Raw genomic sequence first — 26,881 nt, 5'->3', positions numbered from 1 at the left:
TGGAGAGAATTGGATGAAAGTAAAGCAATGGACAGGGTGGGGGTTGGGGGGGTATGAGAGAGAGAGAGCATGAGAGAAAGAGAGAGAGAGAGAGAGAGAGAGAGCATGAGAGAGAGAGAGAGAGAGCATGAGAGAAAGAGAGAGAGAGCATGAGAGAAAGAGAGAGAGAGAGAGAGGGGGGGGGGGAGAGAGAGAGAGAGAGAGAGAGAGAGAGAGAGAGGGAGGGACTTAAAGAGTAAAAGAGAGTGAGCTTGAGGATCCACAGATAAGAGAAGGGAAGAGAGGGAGCAGGGCTGACAGACCGTGCTTTTAGTTCAACAGGGTGAACTAACGGACAGGGAAATCACCACAGAGAGAGACTAATGGGAAATATTTGGACCTAGACACTGGAGGCACCGAGGGACACTGAAAGGCTTAGCGAGGTAACTGCTCTGCTTTCCTCCCCTTACACTGCTTGTTAATGAGAAATTGAACAAAAGGGCACTGACTCTACACAGAAATTTAAATAATGCTTTCTGTCACGTGTTGCCAAGTATCAAGGTTATTCTTGAAGTATTCAACGTGAGAGGTTTGACATTAAGTCAGAGGTGATTGGGGCTTTTAGGTTCTCTTAAATCAATTAAAGAAGTGTCAGCTAGAGTAGAGGAGCTGCAACCAGGACATGTTGTGCATCCCTAAAAGGGAAAGCCTGTGGAGGAACATGCCTGTGATTAAAGCCCTTTGATCAGTTTATGGTGATGTGATGTGATGTGATGTGATGCGATGCTTGATTGGAGTTTCTTATTATGTTTTTCTCAGGAAGTCCAGCATTCTTTAAGCTAGCTGTAGGGCTTGTTTATAAGTCAAGTGGATGGAAGAAGTTAGCATTTAGTGGAGCAGACTTTTTGATGGTAACAGAAGGGTGAAGCTCAGCCAGTTCTTTATGACTTGTTTCTACTTGTTTGTGCAATATAATTCCTTTTCATGAAACATTAAGACATTGACTGTTGTTCTTTGATAACTTCAATATGACTTGAGTTGAGCTGCAGGGAAATGTAGTAGTCCACATTCTTACTGGCATCTTTAACTTATACAGTAGGTCATGAGCAATTTTTGCAATAATCATTTACATTCCCCAGTAATGTAATAACCCTCATTTATGTTGTTACTGTATCTGTATAGTCATCTTATATTGGAAGAACAGATGTTATAGCGTATCAGATTGCACTACTATCATCATTACATTCACACATTAAATCTTTCTGTGCATTACATTATATTGATGGTTAAATAATTTTAGCAGCGCTCACCTGCAGAATAAAGAATATTACTCTTCTTCACAGAAACACTGTAACGGTTCAGAGTTATTTTATCTTTAACATTGTATTTGAGATATCCCCAATATCACTGTCTGTATCTTGTATGTGATATAGAACTCATAGTAAACATTTATGGATGTACATCATGATAGGAATTGGGAAAATAGTAAATAGGTTTATACAACAGGTGTCACAGTGGAGTTGGAGGCTGGGTTGGTTCCTCAGTTTGACTGAGCCAAAAGAATCACAGCATTTTTACCAGCTGCAACACAGTTGATGGTATTGCTTCCGTGTGTGAGTCTCGATGTGTGTGTTTGTGCGTGTAGTCACTGAAAAATGTGGTACTAGAGACACCAGTTGTAGAAAGACTACCACATAAGCAGTTAGGAAACTTTACAGGTGTGTAGTTTGGATCATAATGAAGACCAGGTTTGAAGAAAGGTGTTGTCTTGCAATATTGCTGATACAGCTGTTGTGATCCCATTGCAAGATGGTCTCTAGCTGTTTTTTTTCTTTTCTTTTTTAATTGTGTAATGCCACTTCTGTGCAGTGTAAATAGATTTAAACACAACATACTGTTACATAATTATATGTGTTTACAGTTGCACATTTACTCATCCAATGGACAGAGCCCTTCATGTGAAGTAGGGTTGTCAGTTTGGGGTCATTTTATTGGGGTAGCGGACGCCAAAAGACTGAACAGATTGATCCGCAAGGCCAGTGACGTTGTGGGGGTGGAGCTGGACTCTCTGGCAGTGATGTCAGAGAGGAGGATGCTGTCCAACTTGCATGTCATCTTGGAAAAAGGCTCTCATCCACTCCATGACATGGTGGTCAGCCACAGGAGTACATTCAGTACTAGACTGATCCCACCAAGATGCACCACAGAGCGCCACAGGAAATCATTCCCGCCTTTGGCCATCAAGCTGTTCAATAGGAAGACTCTGGACGATTTGTTTCAGTTGACAAACCAAGTAATGTGCAATAATTATGACAAATAATGTGCATTATTTATTATACTATATATTTGTAGTAGAATGTACATTTCTTATATTTGTATTCTATTATTCTTGCTATTATTATTTTTCTACATATTTCTAAGATTTCTGAATGGAAGCAGCTGTAATGAAAGCAATTTTCCCTCGGGGATCAATAAAGTCTTTCTGATTCTGAAAGACAAAGTGAAAGTAAGAGAGTCCATAGGAAATAAACTGCCCCTCACCTGTTTTGTGTATTCTCTCCATGTCTGTGACATATTCTACACTAAACAGGCAAGACTTTCTAGATAAAGATAGGCAGCAGCCACACTTGACAAATGCGGGTAGAGCCAGTGCCAGTGGAAGGTCGCTGGTTCTATTCCCCTGGTTTGCATGTCAATTGTCCTTGGCAAGATACTGAACCCCAAAACTACTCTCAATTTGCTGGTCGGCACTCTGCATGGCCATCGCCATCAGTGTATGAATGAATGAATGTATGAATGAATGTAAGTCGCTTTGGACAAAAGCGTCTGATAAGTGTCCTAAATATAAATGTAGATGAAGCAATGCAGCAGTCATGCTTGACACATGCGTGTCTCAGGCATGTTTCAGGTGTCCAGTGTGACCGGTCTAACCTGTTAAATGAAAAGTGAAAGATAATGCCGTGCAGCAGTGCTGAACACACATCGAGGATGTCCAGCCTTTAATTAGAGCAGTAAAATAATTTGTTTGCATCATGCATTTTGATTAATGCATTGTATAAGAAATGACTTGTAAAAAAAAATGTACGCAGATTAATCATGCCCTTTGATGCCCCTTGACCAGCAGCTTTGTAAACATGATGGAGGCAGATGACTTTTAACATGCCTCTCAAACCAAGACTTAGAGATGTGGTTTATATTTGAATCGATGCCAAATCAACATCCTATTCTGACGTGCACCTCCCCAGAAATGCAACTGCATATTGCAACAACGTGGGCTGTGCCGACTGATTGGTTCACTTGGGAAAAGTTTCCCCAATAAATACACTGCACTAATCGGCTTTTGCAGTCGCTCCTTACCAGCTGGCTGCTCTCCTTGGGTTATAGTCCTCCTCCAGAGCCTCTCTTGGCTGCGAGCTGAAGGGCAGCCTAGTGGCAAAAGCAGGCTTGCCAAAACCAAGTCCTCGACCTGGGTTTGTATGGAGCGGACTGCCCTCTCTGCAGACATTCTACCTGTCTGCTGTCTTTAGCCCAGAGACACAGCTGTGAGACGGATGGGTTGGTGTGTTTAAATGGGAAAGTCAGCTTGCTGTCTGCTCACCTTTGCCAGAAACGCCAGCTCACATGCATAATTGCTCACTATTCTGTCGGCCCTTGTGTAGGCTATGGCACCGCCCTGTGTAGAGTCTACATACAACCCTATGTCAGCTTTTATTATAACGCAAGAAGACAAGCTTGTTGGGTGACATAAAAGTCCCACAAGGAATTTTTGTACCCTTGTAGTACTTCAGACTTGAAATATCACTTCTTTTCAAAGTTAAGAATGTCCATTTATTCATTGATTCACTCATCGACCAAAATATATTTGCACTAAAATAGTTTTTGAATACTTAAGTAATATTGGTGTGTGCAATTAATTTTGATTAATTAGTCTCCAAGCTTTTAATTGTTGGCAGCCCTACTCCTCAGACCAGTGCATCGCACTTTCTCCCCTGGCCCACAGAAACATGATCTTTGGCAGCAAGCCATCCTTGGACATGGCTGCAGGCCATGTCTTCTTAATGTGGTACAGTTAACTATAGCGCTACTTTTAAACTGCAGCATTACATATTTTGACATCATGAGCTTCTTTTAGTGTGTCTAACTTTTTACCTCAGACTGCTTTTGGGTTAGCATACAGTGTGTCGGTATGCAAATTAAGTTTATTCAATAAACTGACACATGTATCTGGTAAGCGGTAAGTGTTGTGATCCCAAATTTGTAGTAAGACAGTCGTATGTTCTCGTTTAAGGCGAGCTTGGTCTCCACCAGCTCTTGAGGAAATGTATCTTGAGCTGCTAAATGCTCCACTTTTACCCCATTTACATGTGGTATTAAAATCTGATCTGTATCCAGATGTATTATCTGGATAATAAACAATCTGATATTTGCATTTACATCTGCATATTTTTAATGTGTTTGTTATCCTAACTCCCCTCTTTGAATAGAGCTACTGTGTCTTTTTTGTTCTGGTGTGTTTCAGTACTTGAGTCTATTCTGTGACACAGTTGCACAGTTATTTATTACTGTTTAACATTCACATTCATTTCTCACCCATATGACTTTCATTTTTTCACACAGCACTGTTGAATAATGCATCTCTTGGCACTTTGTCTGCACAGAATAGATTTATATCTAGTATTTTATTTAGAGGTGTGTCTCTTTACAGCCTTCTCACTTGTCCGCTCACTAAAAAATTAAATAACAACTGAACATAATTATGGTAGTCAAAAAACAAATACCTGTATCAATTTTATGTATATGTAGTATACAGATATGAGTATAGATGCTTATATCTACCACAGACCCAAAAACATAGTGATCCAGATGTGGTGTGTGTGTGTGTGTGTGTGTGTGTGTGTGTGTGTGTGTGTGTGTGTGTGTGTGTGTGTGTGTGTGTGTGTGTGTGTGTGTGTGTGTGTGTGTGTGTAAAATTCACCAGCTAGTTGAGAACTTGGTCAAATGGGAGGGCATTGTAAAGTGAGTTTGTCAGAACTTTTCAGTTCTACCTGACCCAGTTTCTGTCTCCACAAGTTGTCCTGAACCTCCCAATGTGACAGTCAGGTCATACACATGTTATGTGAATGTGATTTGGCATATTTGTAGAAATATCAATATGAACATATTAGTGGTTTGGAGAAACATTAACTATGAAGGTATTATTGGTGCAAAAGGTTTGAGCACCTGTAACAGTGGAATTTGTAGTTGTGTTCAGTGATTGTGTATGTGTATCAATACATTTGAAGTCACATACTCTATGAGTTGTGTACTTGTAGATTTGTTTTCTCTCTACAAATACAACACAACACTTACACATTCACAAATTCTTAATTACAGGTGCACAAATCTTACTTTACAAGTCACAGACTAAAAAACTGACACATTCATATTTTTGCTCCTATTGTTGTAGTATATTTGGTGCAAAACATATTTGTGTACCTGTTTCAAACAATGTTAAGTTGTGGACAAAATTTGAATATGTGCAAATCTGAATGTGAACTTCTGCAATAAATGTTCAATGTATGTAAAATAATTTCTCACAAAAATATTTTTGTTCTTTTAAAACACAAACACAAATCGATAAGAACAACAACTGCTTAATCTTCCCCACGAGTCACATATTTGGTTTCCTTCAACTACAAATCACGAATGCATTGAGATATGCAGCAATAGCTCATACCAGGGTGGCTGGTTCAAGTCCTGCTACAGACCACAATATGGAAAGTGGACTGGTAGCTGAAGAGGTGCTTGTTCATTTCCTGGGTTACTGCTGAGGTGTACGGTGTGAAGCTGAAAAAAAAATCTACAAGTACACAACTCATAGAGTATGGGACCTTTTTACTGATACACATACACAATCACTGCACACAACTACAAATTCCCCTTTTACAGGTGCTCAAACCTCTTGCACCAATAATACTTTCATAGTTAATGGCCAACACTTTATTCTGGTGACTACATTGTCTGATAGCTGTTCATGATTAAAAAACTTTGTAAGTTAAGTCTGAAGCCTCAGCAACCAATTCTAAAAATGTATTATTCATTTAATTCCAAAAATGTATTCTTGTGTTAACTGTATTAAGTTTCGATCAGTGCTGAGAGGGATCTGTTTGTCATCCAAGGATGAAAGCTTTTTTTTGAATGGATTGAAACTTGCATCAGAGGAGTTAATACTCCTCACTTGTGATCATAAATGTTCGATTAGCAATTAGAGTGTAAACAGTCAAGACACTTGAATAGGCTCAACCACACTGTAAGTAATCTGAAAGAAGTGGGTAAGGAAGCAAGCAAAACTCAAAAGAGGAACAGAGTGGAATTAAAAGAATGCCCATGGAAACACTGATTAAAACATGAACTGTCACTTGCTTGATTAGAGGTGATAGAAAAGGTCAATCAAATGATAAATTTGTATCAAAAATTGTAACATTAATTTAGGGTAAGGTGAGTACTACTATTTTGGCATTTGACAACGTCCATACTGAAAAATCATGATGGATTTCATTGTATTTTTGGGGTGGGGGTTGTGGGTTTAATATTTCTGCATATGGGGGTAGTATGGGCTTTCAGGGTTCACGCATGAGTGGCTTATCAGTTTACCACTGTACACACCAAGGCTTCAAACTGTTGCTCTGACAGTAATATCTCACTCAACCTCATGACTGTCAGCCATCCATGATAGACCAGACTGATTAATTGTTTAATGCTGCTGTAAGCATTGTCGCCCTGATATATGTATATTATTGAATAAGTCTGGGTTACAATGAACCATTTTCGTTTCTGATATCTGCGTCTAAATAACTTCTGGACTAAGACTCTGAACCGGGCAAGCTTTGGTACAAGTGATAAGTGGACCAGGTACAGTGCCAGGATTTCAGTTTTGGGTGAGCCACAATAACTTTTGCTAGGCCTCAATAATATCTATATAATATAATTTTTCTGACAGTTTCCAGTCTAAAACAGTGAGGGCATCAAGCTGTGAAAAGCAACTAGGGCATCTATGACTCTTTTTCATGTTCAATGCCAAGATAGCTAATTATCTACAAGCAACAGTTTATTTATAACAAGCAGCATGCACATTCAAAAATGCAGATTCTGTAGACATTCTGACTGGATTATGATTTGTTTTAAGTTGATTGCAAGGGAAGGGAGAAATCGATGACTAGATGAGCGGCAAACTGCACTGTCATTTCATATGTTTGTCTTCATAGAAACCATTTATAGATGCTTTCCAGGCAACATTGAGACAATAAAGTTGAGCAGGAATCCTCAGCTCTACCTTCCTGCTTACCTTCATTGTATTCTAATTCATTATTGTCTCTAGAGAAACTGACAAAAATTGAACATCTAAAATTTAAATACAAAAAGATAGAAATAACTATGTTGCTAGAGAGTGTGCAACACCCCTCAAAGTAATAATGATGATCATAAACTTTATTTATATTGCACTATTACAGTTACAGTAGTGCAACTAAGTAGTTCAGTAGTTTACAAAAACCAGATCAAACACAAGCAAATATGACAAGCTAAAAGCAATGAAAACCTAGGTCAATACCAAGTAAAATATAAAAAACAAATTAAAGCCTTATTTTAAACATCAGCTACTATAAAACTATGAATAAACTATAAAAAATGATTGAACCAAATTATTTTTTTCTTATTTTCCTTGGTATTCTTGTCATAAACAGATATCCAACTAACCTGTCTGTCTGTGGAATGTGGGAGGGGGCTGAATCAGGAAGAGGAAACCAACAAAGAAACGGGTTGAACCAAAAACTTTTTTCCTATGCAGTAACAGTGCTGCCATATAAATTGTAAGGACAGCACCAGAGTGAACCTTACTTCTAAACAGGTTTATTCATCCCTCTCTCTCTCCCACATTTCCTGTTTCCTTGTCTCGGTCAATTAGGGTCGTTCATTTTTTACTTTCTTCCACAGATGCATGACTTTATGGGTGGGTTTTAACATTAGTGGGGCAGATATTTAAAGTGTGTCACACAAATTGCCTCAAGCACCTAAAGAGAAAAGCAGGCAGATGAGAAACGGATCACCTGTTGCCCCCAGGTAATGCAATTTAATTAGGGCCATGACAAATCCTCCAGAAAACCTGAGAAGTAAAGATGTTTTTCATTTCATTTGATCTGTTTGCTGCTGCGTGACTGCAGTGACCCGCAGTCGTAAAAGGAGGGCTGCACTTGATAACTATAAACGCTAATTGGCAGCAGAGGGCTTGAATCCTGACGATGATTGTAAAATCCTGATGACTCCATTGGACCTCAATGTGCTCAGCAATGGCAGGGTGGCACTGTCCATATTCCGGCTGGTTGATTCCACAGGATGCGGATGTATGTAGCCTTAAGCTTTGCTAATATAAGTAAAAGCTCTTCTGTCAATAGTGTGCAGTACCTGAAGGATGAAAAGAACAGAAAAAACAAACTGCAAATTGCAAAGAAAAAGAAGGTTCTTCACCGTGAAATGGAAAATGTTACAACAAAACAGCAAAGAATAATGAAGAGCATCGAGACATGCATAAAGAGGCAGACGGAATGGCAGTCAAGGCCGAGCAAGAACAGGAGTTCGCATTACTGGCACCTCAGTGGTGGAACGAACTCCCAACCAATGTCAAAAAATAAAATGCATGCACTTGTATGTTCGTATTGTTAGCACTTCAATCACAGCACTTATGCACTTAAAAAATCTTTGATAAAATCAACGCAATTTAAAAACTGGTATATAGTTTGAAATCTACACTTTCGACAGCGCGTCTCAATGCCATCTTAAATCAGTCATGTCTTGTCCCCAGCAGATATTCACACATAAAGTTGGTTCACAACCTCTCTGAAGATGTCCAAATGTGATTTTTTCTTATTTTCAAGTTCATCCTCAATCACAGTATCAGAAAAAGCCGGGTACAACACACTATTAATGGTAAAATGTCTTTACTCCACACTTTTAATGTACAGATTCTGATCACGGCTGACTTCATGCCCCAGTGGACCATATGGACCAGATGAATGACAGTGATATTAGTGCAAATTCAGCAGTGTTTGCCTTCATCAACAGGGGGAGCTCAGAGGTGGTTATTAATGATGAAATTAATTTTGTTGAACATTTGAGCATGACTAATAATCGGCAGTCTCTCAACCTCTCGAAAGAAACAGTCAAACACCAGTAATCGCTGAAAGCTCTGACTGAGTCTATAGCTGTGGCTATAGACAAAAACTGGGACACCTCCTAGAAAAACTAAGCCTGACAATGACCTGCATCTCAGCTATCCCTCCCTCAAAAGAACACTGGCTTGAAACCTCGAGGCACATGTCTCATTTTACTCCACTCCACTTATTCTGTGTCCTCTACTATTCTGTAGTAGTATTTCCCTTTTCAGAACACTACAGAACAATACATGGTGAAATTACACCACTATGTGTAATTTTGTAAAAAAAAAAAAAGAAAGAGGCCCTCTACACTATAGGCCACTCACGCTAAAATGCCTGACAACTTTAAAACATTATATATTTGTGACAGAATGTACACCAGTTAAAGTTATAGTAAGAATAAAAAAAAACAAAAAACAGATTCTCTGTCATAAATAAGTGGGTGTTAAACACACAGACAATACACATATATACACAAACTCAGTCACTCCGGTTCGTCTTCACTGCCTGAGAGCTATAAATCAAGATTATTTTACTACACTGTCTATTTCTTACCTAAAAGGTTTTCAGAAAGTTTCTGTTTAGCTGCAATCGAGAAAGATCATGAACTGGAAGTGACTGCTTTATTGCCTCTGTATTGTAAAACCAGAGACTGAAAAATTCAGATCAAACTGTAAAATAAGGCAGTTATGATTAATCTGAACCACTATCCTGTTTTTTTTTTCTGTTTATTGTCTAAAATGTTTTCAAAAACACATTTTTGTGTTTAGACTGTTGAGATTTAATATTGTTTGCGGCCAGCTGGCTGACTTACTGTTTCCTGTTTCAAAATGCATGACAAGCCAAAACCAAGTGGTAGGTTACCCATCAGGAGATGTGTTTATTGGTCTGGTGTGGCACAGTGCATAGCACTGTTGTAGGTTTTCATCCTTTTAAGCAAAAGGGAATACCAATGTCTTTTTCCTTTTTCTCTAGTCATGTTGCACCAATTCATGCCTATGTGTGACTCTCTACTGCAGAGCCAGCCATGTTTTATGGGAAAGCCATCTTTACAGCAGTAAAAAACTGAAAAGTGGCACTCCACTCAAGTCAATAGAGGTAAATGCTAGGCATGCTTCTGGAGTACACAGATGTCCTCCGGTTGATGTTATCACCATGGGGCTGGGTCACTTGTTGTCTGTTTATTTATTTTTTTTAACATTCAGCACCAAAAGAGTTTTAACATGAAACTTTTTAAACAATATAAGTTATCAGCTTTTAATGTAAAATTTTTAACATCATAACTATATAAAGATTTTATTATATTACATTACATTATATTATATTATATTATATTATATTATATTATATTATATTATATTATATCATATTATATTATATTATATTTTTACCTGGTGCTGTGTCAATAAAGGATAAATCAATTTAATTTTGCTGTTTGTTGCTGTTGATAATTGCATGTTTCAGGTTCCTGGAGAGACTCCTGGAGTTCATAGCTTTATTTCTACTTCGACATGCTATGAAGTTCAATGATCAAGCAAGTAATTTGCCTCAGATGAACTTCAGCAGCCATCTCCTATAGATTAAATAAAGCAGTAAGCATTCAGACAGTGAGCCTGAATACATAGCGTTCGTACAAGAAGTGTCTTGTCAAGTCAGGAAGGCCTGGACAATCCGTTGTAAATCAAGACTGCAACACTATAAATAAGTAGACCATGGATATGTAAAAAAAAAAATAAACAAATTCTATTTAAAATTCTATCTACATTTCCTGTCAGATTGATCTTGGCATGGTGAAGGGAGTGCTGGTGCAGATGGAAATGAATGAGAGTAACACACTGACAGTGTGGAGAGTTTCTGTGTGGCTCCAAGTGGGCCAGCTCGCCTTGTTCTGCCTCAGTGGAAGATTGATGACTTCTGGGATCTGGGATTCACACCGGTTTCTACTCCTCTATCCTCCGCTGTCTCCCTCTCTTCCCCTGTCCTTCCCTCTACATGTTCTGCTCTCTCTCCTGTTCAGTGACTTTATTATCATTATTAAATATTAATGAGAGAGTCACTATTAGTGTAATACATCAAAATGTCATCTTTACATTTAAAGAGAGTGAGTACACGTACGTTTCATCAGCAGGCTTGATGCACATGTTATTTAGTGGCTAGCTGAAGGATAAGTTCACATTGTTTTGTCATGAACTGATGCTTATGCGAACATTGGAAAAGGTACAACTGAAAAAAGGTACATGAATATGTAAAAAGTATAACTCCACCTGTTAGGTATCCATATCTCGTTTATTAATAATTGTTGGTAACATACTTGTAACTATATGTAAAAACAAAAATCTGTCTCCTGTCCAGAAGCTCACAGCCACTTAAACATTTTCTGTTCAGTTTCACCAGGCCTATTAATGACTTCATTATTATCACTGTAACCGCTTTTGTTTCATCTCGTGCAAATTAGAAATAGACTGGTTTCCTAATATGCTCTGTGCTTTCATGCTCTGTGCAGATTATTTTTCTGCTTCAAGGGCTGAAAATGTCAAATTTCTGTGGTTGCCTGGGGAAAAAAAGACTGCATATTTTCAATACATATAGTTTCTGAATTTGTGAAAGGGTGAACTGGCAGCAAAGGACAGGGATGTTACAGCAGGTGGTTCTCGCAGTTGACTGGCAATGACTATGTGATGTAATTTTGAGCAAAAAACTTCTCTTTGTCACTTTCCACAATGATGGTGGCTCAGGATCTCAATCACAACACATTATAACATCATCCACATCATTATAAACAGTCAGTGGATACATTTTTAGATTTACAGGTGGAAACTGGGTGGGCCCACATTACAAAACCACGCCTCTATTGGTTCAAACGAACCATACGCATGCTGTATGAAAAGACACACTGGGGCAGCTTCATGCTGGCACTGCTTGGTTCAGTGTGAAAATACAAACGGTGTGTAGAGGTGAGCCTTCCTTGTGATAATATTGCGCAATCTCTATCTGAAAAGGGTTGTTGTGGGCATGCAGGTAGTCGAGTGGTTAGCGTGCATGCCACGTCAGCAAAGGACCCCGGTACGAATCCGGCCGGAGGACCCGTACTGCATGTCACACCCCCCATCTCTCCCCCCTTTCCCATCCATCCACTGTCAAATAAAGGTGTCAATGCCTTTAGTGAAAAGGGTTGTTGTCACTGGTCTCATTTGCTCTTTTGGATTTTGGTTTTTGAAAGATGGCAAGTGCAGAATCTCTGCAATGGTTTTGCTTGACAAAGACTGCAACAGGAGTGCTGCTAGGAAATGTTTAGCATTTTAGGCAAATGTATAGGAAAGGGAAAGGATACAAGAGTGCCCATATGCAAGCAAAGCTCCATACACTATATTGCCAAAAGTATTGGCTCACATGCCTTGACTCACATATAAATTTAAGTGACATCCCATTCTTAATCCATAGGGTTCAATATGACGTCAGTCCACCCTTTGCAGCTATAACAGCTTCAACTCTTCTGGGAAAGCTTTCCACAAGGTTTAGGAGTGTTTATTGGAATTTTTGACCATTCTTCCAGATGTGCATTTGTGAGGTCACACACTGATGTTGGACAGTAAGGTCTGGCTCTCAGTCTCCGCTCTAATTCATCCCAAATGTGTTCTATCAGGTTGAAGTCAGGACTCTGTGCAGGCCAGTCAAGTTCATCCACACCAAACTCTCTCATCCATGTCTTTATGGACCTTGCTTTGTGCAATGGTGCACAGTTATGTTGGAACAGGAAGGGGCCATTCCCAAATTGTTCCCACATATTTGGGAGTATGGAATTGTCCAACATCTCTCGGTAAGCTGAAGCATTCAGAGTTCTTTTCACTGGAACTAAGGTAGCCAAGCCCAGCTCCTGAAAAACAACCCCACACCATAATCCCCCTCCACCAAACTTTACACTTAGCACTAGTGGTGCAACGGATCATCACTGATCCGTGATCCGTTTGGATCAATATCTTCGGTTCGGCACACACGTGATCCGCGGATTGATTTATGAAAAAAGTTGTGTGCATGTTCAATCCACACACTTGTTGTGCAGCGTGGTCATGGCGAGCGGGGGAACAGAGGAGCTTGAACGCCCCGCGTCTTTTAAATCACCTGTATGGGAGCATTTTGGCTTCCCTGTCAAATATTATGATGAAGGAAAGAGGTTAGTGGATAAAACCGTGACGGTGTGTAGGCACTGTGGCACAAGAAAGCCATATGACAGTGGAAACACATCAAGCACGGCCATGCATTTGAAGCGACATCAGTGTTTCACTGACAGGAGTGAAAACGAAGGCTGCTCAACAACCGCTTATCACCGCGGCATTAACAAAGTTATGTTTGTTTGTCTTGTCTTTTTTATTTGATTTTTTTTGCTTATCCTACTTAGCACAATACAGTCAGACAAGTACTGTTCTCCTGGCAACCACCAAACCCAGACTCGTCCATCAGATTGCCAGATGGAGAAGCAGGATTTGTCACTCCAGAGAATGCATCTCCACTGCTCTAGTCCAGAGTCCAGTGGCACCTTGCTTTACACCACTGCATCAGCTTTGCTGATGTATGGCTTGGATGCAGCTGCTTGGCCATGGAAACCCATTCCATGAAGCTCTCTACGCAGCTAATCTCTAGCTCTGAGCTAATCTGAAGGCCACATGAAGTTTGGAGGTCTGTAGTGTTTGACTCTGCAGAAAGTTGGTGACCTCTGCACACTATGTGCCTCAGCATCCGCTGACCCCGCTCCATCATTTTACGTGGCCTACCACTTCGTGGCTGAGTTGCTGTGGTTCCAATTTCCATTTCACGACTGGACTTGCTGCACAGGTGGCATCCTACCACAGTACCACGCTGGAATTCACTGAGCTCCTGAGAGTGACCCATTCCTTCACAAATGTTTGTAGAAAAGTCTGCATGCCTAGGTGCTTGCTTTTACACACCTGTGGCCATGAAAGTGATTTGAATACCTGATTTCAGTTTTTTTGGATGAGTGAGTGAATACTTTTGGCAATATAGTGTACCTCTGCAAATGAAAGGTGCTCACACAGCAAATTTGGTTGTGAGCCGTGCCTGGTCAGGCGAGGCAGCTGAGCTGACCAATCAAAGCAACACTCGGCTTTCAGGCAGGTTTGCCTCAAAATACCTTTGGTCTAAAGTAAATTAAATAAAATGCTGTCATACTTAATAAACAACAAACAACAAACAAACAAACAAACAAAAAAGCCTTGTTCTAATTGTGTTTTTTGAAAAATCAAGAGGATTTTGCCCTAGTGTTGCCCAGGATATCAAATTTGATATTTGTTACACCAGAGACTCTGGTTGGACTCAAAGCTGGAGCAGGTTGTAAAGGTTCTTTATTAAAACCAATGAATACTCAGAAGTGGTAGCGAGCTGATGGCGGCTAGAGAGCGGCGTTGTGGTTAGCCGCTCAGATGGGCTCAGATCAGATCAGGCGGCGTGCTTGTAGTTGAGCTGGAGCGCTGCGTGGTCGAGCCACTCGGAGAAGCACAGGGCACCTCTCCACTTTGGGCCAACAAAACGTGGAGCCAGCTGCTGGGATTCCATTTGTAGGGGGAGATCAATGAGGACAACCACACCTTTTGTCCAGGTTGGTATATGGGAGCGGGGATGCGGTGACAGTCTGGCAACAGTAAACGCCTCTCGTGCCATCCTCCATACCTCCGCACACCGGGTGACATGAGCCTGAATGGAGGGGACAGCGACATCTTGTTCCTGCGCAGAGAGGAGAGGGGGTTGATAACCATAGGCAGTCATAAACAGAGTCATACCTGTAGCTGCACTGGAAAGGGAGTTGTGCGAGTATTCCACCCAGGTGAGGAAGGAGGAACAGGAGGAGGGATTCTGAGCCGTTACACAGTGGAGAGTGGTCTCTAGGTCCTGGTTAGCCCTCTCCGTCTGTCCGTTGGATTGTGGGTGGACGTCATGCTGCATGTTGTACCAAACGCCAAGACCCCAGATGTGAACTGGGGGCCCCAATCTGAGTCATCTGGAAGTCCATGGAGCTGGAAAGCGTGTAGGGCTAGCAGATTAGCTGTCTCAGTGGCGGAGGGGAGTTTGGCTAGCGGACCATCGTAGAAAAACGGTCCACGATCATGAGAATGACTGTGTCCGTTTGAGGGTGGAAGCCCAGTGACGAAGTCCACCTCGATGTGGGACCAGGGACGACTAGGAATGGGTAGGGGTCGAAAGAGACCTGTGGGGGAACGATCAGATGCTTTACATCTAGCACACACCACACCACGTCTCTGGCTTGACCAAGCCACCAGAAATGTTAGCGAAGGAACTGTAATGTCCGCTGAGCTCCGGGATGACAACTCAGCTTAGAGGAGTGTCCCCATTTAAGCACCTGGGAACGAAACTCCTCCAGTACGAATAAATGATTAGGTGGACCGGTGCCAGGGTCGGGATAAGTGCTTTGGGCCGTCTGTATAATGGTCTCAATCTCCCAGGTAGTGGCTCCAATTATTTGGGGAAAGGGCATGATGGGTTCAGGGTCCGTAGGAAGTGTGTCATCGGAGTGGAGGCAAGAAAGGGCGTCCTGCTTCCCATTCTTGGAACCGGGGCGAAAAAAGAGAGGGTATAGTTGAATTAACTCAGAAAAAGAGACCAGCGCGCCTGGCGAGAGTTCAATCTGCAGCCTGAGCGCAGGTACTGGAGATTTTTGTTGTCCGTCCAAATTAGAAATGACTCCCATGTTCCCTATAACCAATCTCACCACTCCTGTAGGGCCAAAATAACCTCTAACAGCTCTCTATTACCGACGTCACTGAATCCGTCCTTGGGTGATAACGAAACCCAGGAAGTTGATCTCTGGGACATGAAATTCACAGTTCTCCGGCTTAACATATAGTTTATTGTTGAGCAATCTCTGTAACATCAGAAGAACAGAACCCTGCGTTGAAGGGAGACAAAGATGAATGAATGAGGCCCGCATCCTTGGAGCTGTTAGTGTACTCCATAGCCTCCCTCTCGGGGCACGACAGATTGTAAAGGCGGCTGGAGGGGAGAGTAGCACCGGGGAGCAGGTCTATTCCACAGTCGTATGGGCGGTGAGGTGGCAGGGACAGAGCACGTTCTTTACAAACACAGGAGACAAGTCGTGGTAAACTGGAGGAACTAGTGACAAATCTTGGGGTTTAGGAACGGGCGGAGTCTTCACCCCATGTGAGGGAACCGCAGAGCGAAAACAGTGGGTGTGGCAAAAGGGGCTCCCGCTGGAAATGGCAGCTGTGGTCCAATCTATGTGGGGGTTATGGAGTCACAACCAGGGGAGTCCCAGAACCATCAGAGAACAGGGGGAAGGGATGACAAAGAGTTGAATTACCTCCCGATGATTATGAGGGTGACAGGTGATGTGCATTGGGTGATCACCGCCAGCCTTCGCCCGTCTTGGGCGTTCACAGTTCTAGGGATGTCGAGGGTTTCTACCGGGATGAGAGCTTGTTCGACCAGGGGGCTGTCAATAAAATTATCATCGGAACCGGCGCCCACGAACACCTGGATGGGTATGGACTCAAGAGAACACTGGAGAGACGCAGGGACATGGGCGGTCTAAAGGCCTGGGGCAGGAGGATGTCTGGCTCACCAAGGTGCCCTCTGTCAATGGCAAACCGGACCTTTTGGCAAAGCTGGACAGAGGACGAGGAAGTGACCAGCCTGGCCACAGTAGATACACAGCTGAAGATCTCTTCAGTGTTGTCATTCCTCAGGAGTCAGGCGAGACCTCCCCAGCTGCATCGGTTCCTCCACAACAGCAGGGAGAGCCCTGGGAACGCCGGAGGAACGTGAGGTATTCATCGGTCCTGGTGGAGAGTGAGAGAACTGACTGGGGGTGGAGCTAGATAGTCTGCGGCTGTGGGAGCCTCTCTCTCTCGTTCTCTCTCTTAAACGATTGTCAAGACGGATAGCTAAAGAAATAATTTGCTCCAGAGAAGCTGGCTCCTCTCTGGCTGCTAACTCGTCTTGTAAATTCTCTGAAAGTCCATGTTTAAAGAAGCTTACGAGCACAGGCTTGTTCCAGCTTTTCTCTGCTGCTAGAATGCGGTATTCAATGCAGTCCAGAGACTGTAACTCCGCCAAGCTCTCCAATGCACCTCTGCAAGCAGACAAAAAATACACAAGCACAAAAACACAACACCCACACACACTGCAGCCATATGATTGTGACAATAATGTTATTTTGCAGTATCATGATACCACAATCTATTTTGCTCTGTGGCAATGGTTTCAATATATAAGAATCCTTTAACTTGAATTCTTTTCAGTTATTTAATATGCGTAAAACAATTGGTACTTGCTTTTGATGATGTATTGGTGGCTAACTAGTTAGCAAGTTACCTTAAGGCTATATTGTTATTGCTGATCTGTGCATGATTTATGACACCAGCAATTTAGTCCAGTGGTGAAGTTGCTTCACTTGGTATTGCTTCTTGATTATCAGTGTAGACTGGCAGGGTAGGCACACAGGTTGCTAATGTTAGCCTATAAAGCACTGCTAGTGGCCATGTAATAAAGCAGCGATATTTTTTATTTGAAGACTTAATTGATAGTATGAAATTGTGAATCAATTGTTAATATCCACGCTTTTCATTGTGACAATACCATGGTTGTAGTGGGAACGCAAGATAAATCTTCACCGCTGAAGACGGTACCGTCTGTTTACATAAACTCCAACCACAACTGATGATGAATGAAGCTCTTCCTAAGTGATCTTATTTCATAGGAGAATTAAACAAGTGTAGCAGTTAAAATTGGTGATGTGATTGAGCCTCGGTGTACTCTTTGGCCTCTTTAAGACTTTACAGTCCTCTAGTACCTGTTGTATGACATGTCAAACATGTGACAGCCCTTCATTTTAAATATTTGATATAATCTATTTTTGCTGCAAGTTCCTGGTCTTGTTTGAATGTGTTGTTGTAGGAACACAGTATAGGATATGAGCTGAATCGTGCCCACAACCTAAATATAGCATGGAATAAAATATGCAGCAAACAGAGTGCATCTGTAAAGTCAGGGAATAACAGTACGTCTTTTATATACTCTTACACACATACATATACACACACACACACATGCCTAAAAAGCTATAAATTGCTGCTGTGGCCTGGTAGGTTGCTGCTGAGCCTGAATCACTGTGACACTGTCTGGGTCTTTAAAGATCACTGCAGTGGAACTGGACTGGATGCCCCTACTACTACAACACTACTCACACACACAAAGATACACGTATTGTTTTAGTTAGTTCAGTTGTACACACAGGATTTGATATTATAATCATATTAGTACGTTAATAATTTTTTTTTACTTTTTAAATGTTAATAGTTCCGTGAGATAATTAAATGGTTCTTATTATGTATGAATTAGTTAAGATGCTTAAGTTGAATGACTGTCATATGTTGTATGCCATATGTACTTTTTTGGGTTCTTCAGTGTGTATGAAGTTGTTGATTATAATACTGAATTTAAATACCCTGTTTAGGTGTTCAGGGTGATAGGAGACCTTTACTTAAAACACCACAGTTTTTTTAAAAGAAATTCTGCCTTGTCATAAGAACAAAGGGGTGCATATTGAAGGAGCAAACTGCCATTTGCCAAACAAAGCCTTTGTAACAACATACTTCACTGAGGTCTATTTATACACACTTTTGAGATCCCTTTCATACATTCAAATAATCTATACACTTTATGTTCATCATACTCACCCACACATTATGCATATGAAGTGTGTGTAACGTTAATTGATGTGTGTAAATTTAATATCTTTATCAGATAGTTCAAAAGAAGAAAATTACAATCTACTGCATGCTTAAGCACACAAGCTGGAGTTTATCATCATTTTGTAGCTATTGTTCTGGCAGAAAGAAAATGGTGAAACAGGGAAACCAGAAATGAGGGTGGCTGGAGATGAAACATAGTCTGCCAGTGGGTGGCTTATCACAGCAGTCCTCATGAAGTGAGCCAATCATGAAAAAGAACTCGTGATTGGTACACTCTGCTGTGAGTGTCTCAAAAAGAAGGAGGAACACTTGAGATTCACTTTCAGTTTTGTCCAAAACATTGATTGTAAATTCTCATTGGTAAAAGTCCACTGTGCAGAGTCAAGCTAACAGTAAATGTATCCTCCTAATAAGTATTGTATGTGTTATCCAAGGCCTCAAATACACCATCTTCTTCCTTTGTGCCATAGAGCTCCATTGTTGTGTAAAAACAAAAATGTAAAGAAACACATAATCACTGTCTCACTGGGAACATGATAATGTTCCAACATTGCCATTAATGCAGACACTTTTGTTTAATTTGATTCAATTTGTTGGGACTCAGAGATTAAGTCGTTTAAATTCCCTATTACATACAATGTCAGAAAGGTGGACTTACCTTTACAGAAACCTACTGTTTAGCATAGGGTCTGACACCTTGTTTCCCCAGGGCACTGCTCTGTTACCTGCATGTGCAGCAATGTTTTTCTCTGTACTCTACATGCCTTCATATCTCACTGGGACTGTTTCAGAAGTGGAGCATTGTGCCAGTCTGACATTGTTGACTTCTCCAGATTTTGTTATTTCATATTTTTCCCTTGATGTTTGTTAAAGCTCCTGTTGGTAAGATGGCTGCTTTAAGATGTTGTCCCACCAGACCTACAGTCCAAAAGCGTCTTCAACACAGTATTTTCTTTTTCTCAGATGAAAACTTGATGTGGCAGAGCCTTAAATATTGTAGATTAGATCAATGCAGTTTTTGATATGTGACTTACAGACAAAATATCTTGTGAGCATTTTTGCGTTTAAAGACATTTTAAAATAGGTTTATGATAACAAGTGAAAAGCCTAGCAAAGCCGGCATTTACTTACTGAGAATATCAATTGGTTGCAACTAATAAGGAATCCCCGTTTTCCAGTGTCTGGACTCCATGGGAGATTCTTCTTGCTAACACTCAGGACAGACACCTTTCAATCGAAGTGTAAAAGACTTTCTGACAATTCTCATCATCAAATATCATTTGCTGTAATAAAAATTGTATCTTTACTTATTCATCAGTCTCTGGTGATTAAAAAGGTACGGGTAAGAAGATCTCCTCTTTTTCTCTTCACAATTACAATGACAAGGTTTAACATAATAATATGAATAACAAATCTGTGTGGTTATAATCTCATTGCCACTGGTGCAGTTATTGAGCTCTCACAGTTTTTGTATAATAACCCATCCTGTAATTTATGGATCATACTTAAAACATTTGAAGGGTTGTATTGCACTTTTTAATTGTGATACACAAACAGCCTATAGCAGCGCCAGAGGTCATTCTGTGATGTGTCATACTACAAAAGAGTGTGATAATACTTGGATACCAGCGATGGGTAAAGAGTGTGTGCTTGAGGTGTTAAGGAGAAAGAGTGAGTGATGGGTGAAAATGTGTCGCATGGTAACATAAATCATTACTACATTAATGCCATTGTAAACTTGAAATTGGAAATTCAGATCATAATATAAAATTAAAAGTAATAGTAAAAACTAAAGAAAAAAAGGACATCCTTCCTGCTGTGCCTGTAATGTTTTCATTATAATTTTTTGGTTCAAATACTCAGGAGAAGGGAAAGTTTCCAAATATGGAATACTGCTCTGCTCTTCTGTGGGTGTCGCCCTTGATGTGTGATTGACAGGGTCATTAATAAGCTAGTTAGTGTTAAGTGGTGCATGGAATATTACACGGGACACCTGTCCGTTTGGCTGCAAGTTTTCACCATGAAAATTCCAAGCAGTTTATTCCCAGTGTTCCATTCTCAGCTACATTCCTATGGTATCAGTGCACTTTAGTAAAAAAACTATTAAGTCAGGCTGCTCAAGTTTGAGGAATTTTACGAGATAGTTTGCAATGATAGTAGGTAGTTTTGGTGGGTAGTTCGCAATGATGACATGGGGCTTTATAATTCGACAACATATTGTGATGTACTTTAGTTTAAAATACGATAACACATACGATATGGGTACTGGTTTAATTGGCATAGAAATTGAGATAGGCATTGCAGAGTATTCTAAGCAAAGTCATGCATTTTTAGGGTGGAAGCTGTTTCAGCCTCATACATCTGTCTGTAGTTTCAAATATCTATGCAGGGGACTTTGATTTAGTACATAGCCAGAAGCTGAAAAGGGGGGATTGAATATGTACTGGTAGGACTCTAGACAGATGCTCTGGCAGGCCTGAAGATTGAAACAGAGTGTGAATCAGCTAGTGTGTTGAAATGACTGACATGTAACGGACCATGATGATGAAGCTGTGAGCAATAGATGACCATGTGAGGCTTAATATCCTTTGATGTGGAGCACCTTCTAATATTGATGGCTTATTATCACAGGTGCGTTTGCACTTCCAATGCTGACCCACACGTGGCAAGTGAAGACAAGGGATACATTTGCATAGCACTGAGGACAATTTGAGATGTGACAATTAAGGTGGCCAGCGACTTCAACCACTGCCCTTGAAAGAACCCCCTCAACACCACAGATGGAGTGGCATCTCTGAAAAACAGTTTTCAGCGAGCAGAATGACTTATGCACGCATTTATTTTATTTATTTATTTTTCACTGGAAGGGACGCTTTCATTTCAATGGAGTCCAGGGTGATGCCTAGAAACAAAATTTTTGGGACCAGTGTTTTTTTTGTCTGACGGGGGGGGGGGGGGACATCAAGAGCCTGAAAACAGCGTTTCAATTTAGCCAGGATGAGCCTGCACTGTCATGAGGAGGATCTATGAGGAGGTAATCATCCAGCAGGTGAAGCAATGAGGGATCCTAGCACTGTTTAATGTAAATCAGCAGAGCGCCTCGAAACTTAGTTTCATATGGACGGCTGTTCCTGACTTGAAAAGTCTGGCGCACCACAAAATTGTTTTTTGAATCCCACTTAATGCCGATGAGATTCCACTTAATGGGCCGATACAATACCCTTTTGGAGACCTCTTTCTCTAATAACTGAATCTTTCACTGTGGACTCAAAATCTCTGCTGTGTATGTAGCAGTGGGGTAGAGAGGACCCCAACCCAAATCTTAGAGAAAGGCCAGTGAGAAGGTGATCGACAAGCAAAGAATAAGGTGAAAAAACACTTTGTTGCAGACTACACAGTACCAATATTCAACCGGTACTGTGTAGTCACTATCAATACAACCGCTGTCCGTAGTGTTTTGATTATGGCACACAAAGGGTTAAATGTCGGCCTCTGCTAGAAGTCCCGCCTCTAACCTAAATATCGCTCCCTGATCGGCTGCCGGTTTCTCGCTAACTTACATGTTATTGGCTGTCCCCGCTGTCACTCCTTCTGCTTGTAAAAGCTACATGCAACCTGCTAGTTGGACCGGACGAGAGGCAGTGCATGTCATCTGCAACTGCAAGTGTAAGTTGTCAACATGATCGGCATTTGTTCTTCCTGGGTCACGTCAGCTAGATGGATTTAAATATCTGTGGTGTAATTTACATTTGTGTTTGTGTATGTTTGCGTGCGTGTACTTGTGTGCGTACATGTGTGCTGTATAGGACTTGAAGGATGTCAAAGAAAAGAAAACGGGATATAAGAGACTTCTTTAGGAGTCAAAGTGTAAGTTACTTCAAGGTGTATAGGTAGAGGCTCAACAACACATATATTGAATAAAAGAGAATATTTAATGCCAAAGAAATACACTTTTTTAAAGTTATTTTTAATTCTTATTTTCATGTATTTGTGTAGAAGTGAGCAACGGTTTAAAAGCACAAATGAAGAAACTTTGTGGTGGAAATACAATAAAACCTCACATTCTAGATGATCATGTGATTTTATAATTATAAAATATAATTGATTAATATTAAGTAATATTAATATTTAGTAAAAGCCTTTTTGCTCAGGCAATAACTGTACCATCAAGCTCTATGATCATTGTATCCCTAATGTATCTGTTAATATGTCATGCATCAACATATTTTTGTAAGGTGACAGACAGCAGAGAGGCTGGAGGAGATGGAGGAGGAGAGGCCAGAGAAGGTAGAGGAAGAGAGGCAGGAGGAGGTAGAGGAGGAGAGGCTGGAGGAGATGGAGGAGGAGAGGCCAGAGAAGGTAGAGGAAGAGAGGCAGGAGGAGGTAGAGGAGGAGAGGCTGGAGGAGATGGAGGAGGAGAGGCCAGAGAAGGTAGAGGAAGAGAGGCAGGAGGAGGTAGAGGAGGAGAAGCTGGAGGAGATGTAGGAGGAGAAGTTGAAAGAGAGGCTGGAAATTCACAGGTGAGGTTAAAATTTATGATGAATATGTTAGTCATGAGACTCAGCACTGTGAAAAATGTTAGTGTGATGATGATCTGAATAGAGATGCTTCACCCATGTGGCTTTAAAATCAGAGCTTAATATCAAGTCTGGTGTTCATGAGAGGCCTCATCATGTATTACTTGTGTGTATGTGTTTACAGTAGTTGCTATACAGTCGTCAAATTTATATTGTGGTTTATTCCTAAGGAAACTGGTCCACCTGGAGAGAGCAGCAGGGAGAGCAGCAGGGAGAGTGGCAGGGAGAGCAGCAGGGAGAGTGGCAGGGAGAGTGGCAGTAATCAGGAGGATATTCTGGACAAGCCCAACCAACCTGACCCAAATAACATTCCAGCTCAACAGCTATCAAACATGATCCTCCATTTCCAAGCGAGTTGGTACAAGCAGTATCCATGGCTGCACTATAGCTCCTCCATCAAGTGTGTTCTGTGTTTTCACTGTGTGAAAACATACACCATAAAGAAAAGTGAACTGTCCAAAAAGGCAGACCCTGCCTTTTCATCAAGGGGATTCAATAATTGAATGCACAAGAAGAATGCACTAGCCACTTTTCAGCGGCATCAAAATAGCAAATCCCACCATCATGCCATGACAGTTAGTGCTCAAGAGAGAAGCCCAATAGATTCACAACTCTCGAGTGCATGGGCACAACAACAAGAGGACGCTAGGCACTGCCTGCAAAATATTGTGGGATCAATACAGTACTTTGCCAGGCAGGGCATAGCACTGAGAGGCCATGAGACACAAGATAGCAATCTATTTTAGCTTTTGAAATTCAAAGCCAAGGATGATGCACGTCTCCGTGCTTGGCTAGCTCACTGTCATGACTATACCTCTCCTCAAGTGCAAAATGAAATTTTTGCAAATGCTAGGAAACTGTATTGTCAGGAGTATTGCACAGTCCATCCAGCTGCTACCAGTTTTGCAGTACTCACTCATTATTGATGGCACACAAGATGTCTCAGGAACAGAGCAAGAGTCTATTTGTTTAGGATATGTGGACCATGACCTGGTACCACATGAGGTTTTTATTGGTTTGTATGAGGTCCCTGGTACCACTGTTGAGAGTTGAGATTGCAAAAATGGCTGAGGATGTCCTCTTGAGGCTCAATATTCCCATTTCTGGGTTAAGAGCCCAGACATATGATGGTGCTGCGAATATGTCAGGCAAATATTCTGGAGCACAAGCAGAACTGAAGAGACAGCAGCCATTGGCATTGTTTGTGCATTGTGGGGCACACTGCCCTAACCTGATCACACAGTCTGCATACAGAGCCAGTCCTTTGATAAATGATTCCTTGCAATGGGTGCATGAGCTAGGGACCTTAAGCAAACAATCTGGAAAATTCAAGAACATATTTTCTGCAGAAGTAAGTTCAGAAGGACCAGTAAAGTCACTCAAACCACTTTGCCCAACCAGGTGGACAGTGAGAGGAAAAGCTATTAGAGCAGTGCTGTCTCAGTATGAACGTGTTTTGTCTAGCTTGGAGGAGATGGCATCAAGTGGGTCTAACACAGGCATGAGAGCAAATGGTCTTCGAGAGAGATTTGAGAAATGGAAAACTGTACTTGGACTTTGTCTGGCTTTAGAAGTGATAGAGGAGCTGGAGTGTCTGAGCACATCTCTGCAAAAAAGGACTGAAACTGTTGCAGGGATGAGAAGTGCCATAGATTGTGTCAGATCTACTGTACATGGCAAAAGAAGTGTGGAGAGCTTTCATGAGGTTTTTGAGAAAGCAGTGGTAATGGTTGACTCCCTTGGGATTGAGCCCATCCAGATTCCTCACCAAAGAAAGCCACCAAAACGATACACTAGTGAGGTGAGCCAGCACAGTCCCAAGTCAGCTGAGGAGCATTATAGAACAGAGTTCTATAAAATGTTAGATAGTGTACATATTCAGTTTGAGGAGAGGTTCAACCAACCAGATCTAGATGTCTTGCAGAAGCTGGAGGAAACTCTCCTGACTGGAGAAGTGAAGGACATTGTTGATCAATACCCAGAGCTAAACAGGGACGGATTAAAGGTCCAACTAGCCATGTTTAGGTCCAAATACACTTTCAAATCTAGTGTTGAAGTGGCTGACATAATGCGAGGTTTGACAGTTGAGAGGCTTGTTTGATCAAGTTGAATCCCTTGTTAGGCTGCTTTTAGTCATCCCAGTTTCATCAGCTGAGGCTGAAAGAAGTTTCAGTGCTCTTAGGAGTCTTAAAACATGGCTTAGAACCACCATGACACAAGTAAGACTGAACAATCTTGCTGTGTGCCATGTCCATCAGGGAAAACTGGACAATACTGACCTGACAGAAATCTGCCAGCAGTTCATTTCTGTTACAGACCGGCGTAGGCATGTGTTTGGCTCTTTCAAATAGGAACAACCAGTGGACACTAATCTGCTTGTATCTGAGTATTAGTGACAAACACATTTACATTTCATTTATTTTTATTTACAATGTTGTATTGCATTTATGTATTTCCCATGTTGATGGACAGTAGGCTATGTTAATTGACAGTATTCACAGTTGCACTACAGCCCTACAGCCCTGCACTAAAGAGTAAAGCAGTGTTGTTTTCATCAACGATGACAATGACGAAATTATTTCGTTGACGCCCCTTTTTTTCATGACGATAACGAGACGGTGACGAAATAAACATGCCACTTTGATGACTAAAATATGACGAGATGTGTATGAGTTTTCCTTGACGAGACGAGAATGGACGTAAATGTTAGTGGGTGGTCTGTCAGACGTTCAAAAAGCATGACATTTCTGCTTAATGTTCGTGTAGCAACTGGACAGCCGATGAGATCCAGGAGATGCTAGCGTCTCCTCGATCTCTGTCTTCGCTGTTCACTTGCTGTTGTAGCAGCAAGCTAGTAACGGTTGCTACTTTCAAATTAAAAGCCTCCCGCTAAGACCTCAGTTCTAAACTCAAGTAGGGTGCAATATAAAGCTCTTATTTTGAAGACAAATTCAGTCACTTTTTTTTTTTTTATTGAACAAGGTATAGAATTACAATCAGCACATATCAGCACATTTCAACTGTTTTTTCATGAATTGATGCCCTACTTCATCATTCAAGAGTGTCACACATAAGTTGTGAAAAAAGCAGATCTACAAGTCCAACACATTGCAACACATTGTGAGCTTGTAGATCTTTTTATTGACCTAAATTAATTTGATAAAAGACTATACTTCCTCTTTTGTTTTGTTTTTTTAACTTAAACTGACTAAAACTAGACTGAAACCTGTTTGAGTTTTCGTCGACTAGAACTGGACTAAAACTATTACATATAGAAGTGACTAAAATTTGACTAAAACTAAAAAGCATTTTAGTCCAAAAGACTAAAACTAAGACTAAATCTAAAATGGCTTCCAAAAACAACACTGGAGTAAAGATGAGAACTCTTCGAAGTTGC

General features: G+C 41.1%; 1 protein-coding gene across 2 annotated transcripts in view; it reads left to right on the top strand.

Moving 5' to 3' along the window:
• Nucleotides 1–256: 256 nt before the first annotated feature.
• LOC115572077 (cadherin-12-like) overlaps nucleotides 257–26,881 on the top strand; it is a 129,995-nt gene continuing 103,370 nt past the window's right edge. For both annotated transcript variants that reach the window (XM_030401875.1, XM_030401874.1), the window contains exon 1: nucleotides 257–422. The gene's annotated coding sequence lies outside the window, so the exon portion shown is untranslated. The remainder of the gene's footprint in view (nucleotides 423–26,881) is intronic.

Source organism: Sparus aurata, chromosome 21 (assembly GCF_900880675.1).
Source record: "Sparus aurata chromosome 21, fSpaAur1.1, whole genome shotgun sequence".
Lineage (NCBI taxonomy): Eukaryota > Metazoa > Chordata > Actinopteri > Spariformes > Sparidae > Sparus > Sparus aurata.
Note: the sequence above shows the minus strand (reverse complement) of the source record. Positions and strands in the feature narration are given on the sequence as shown.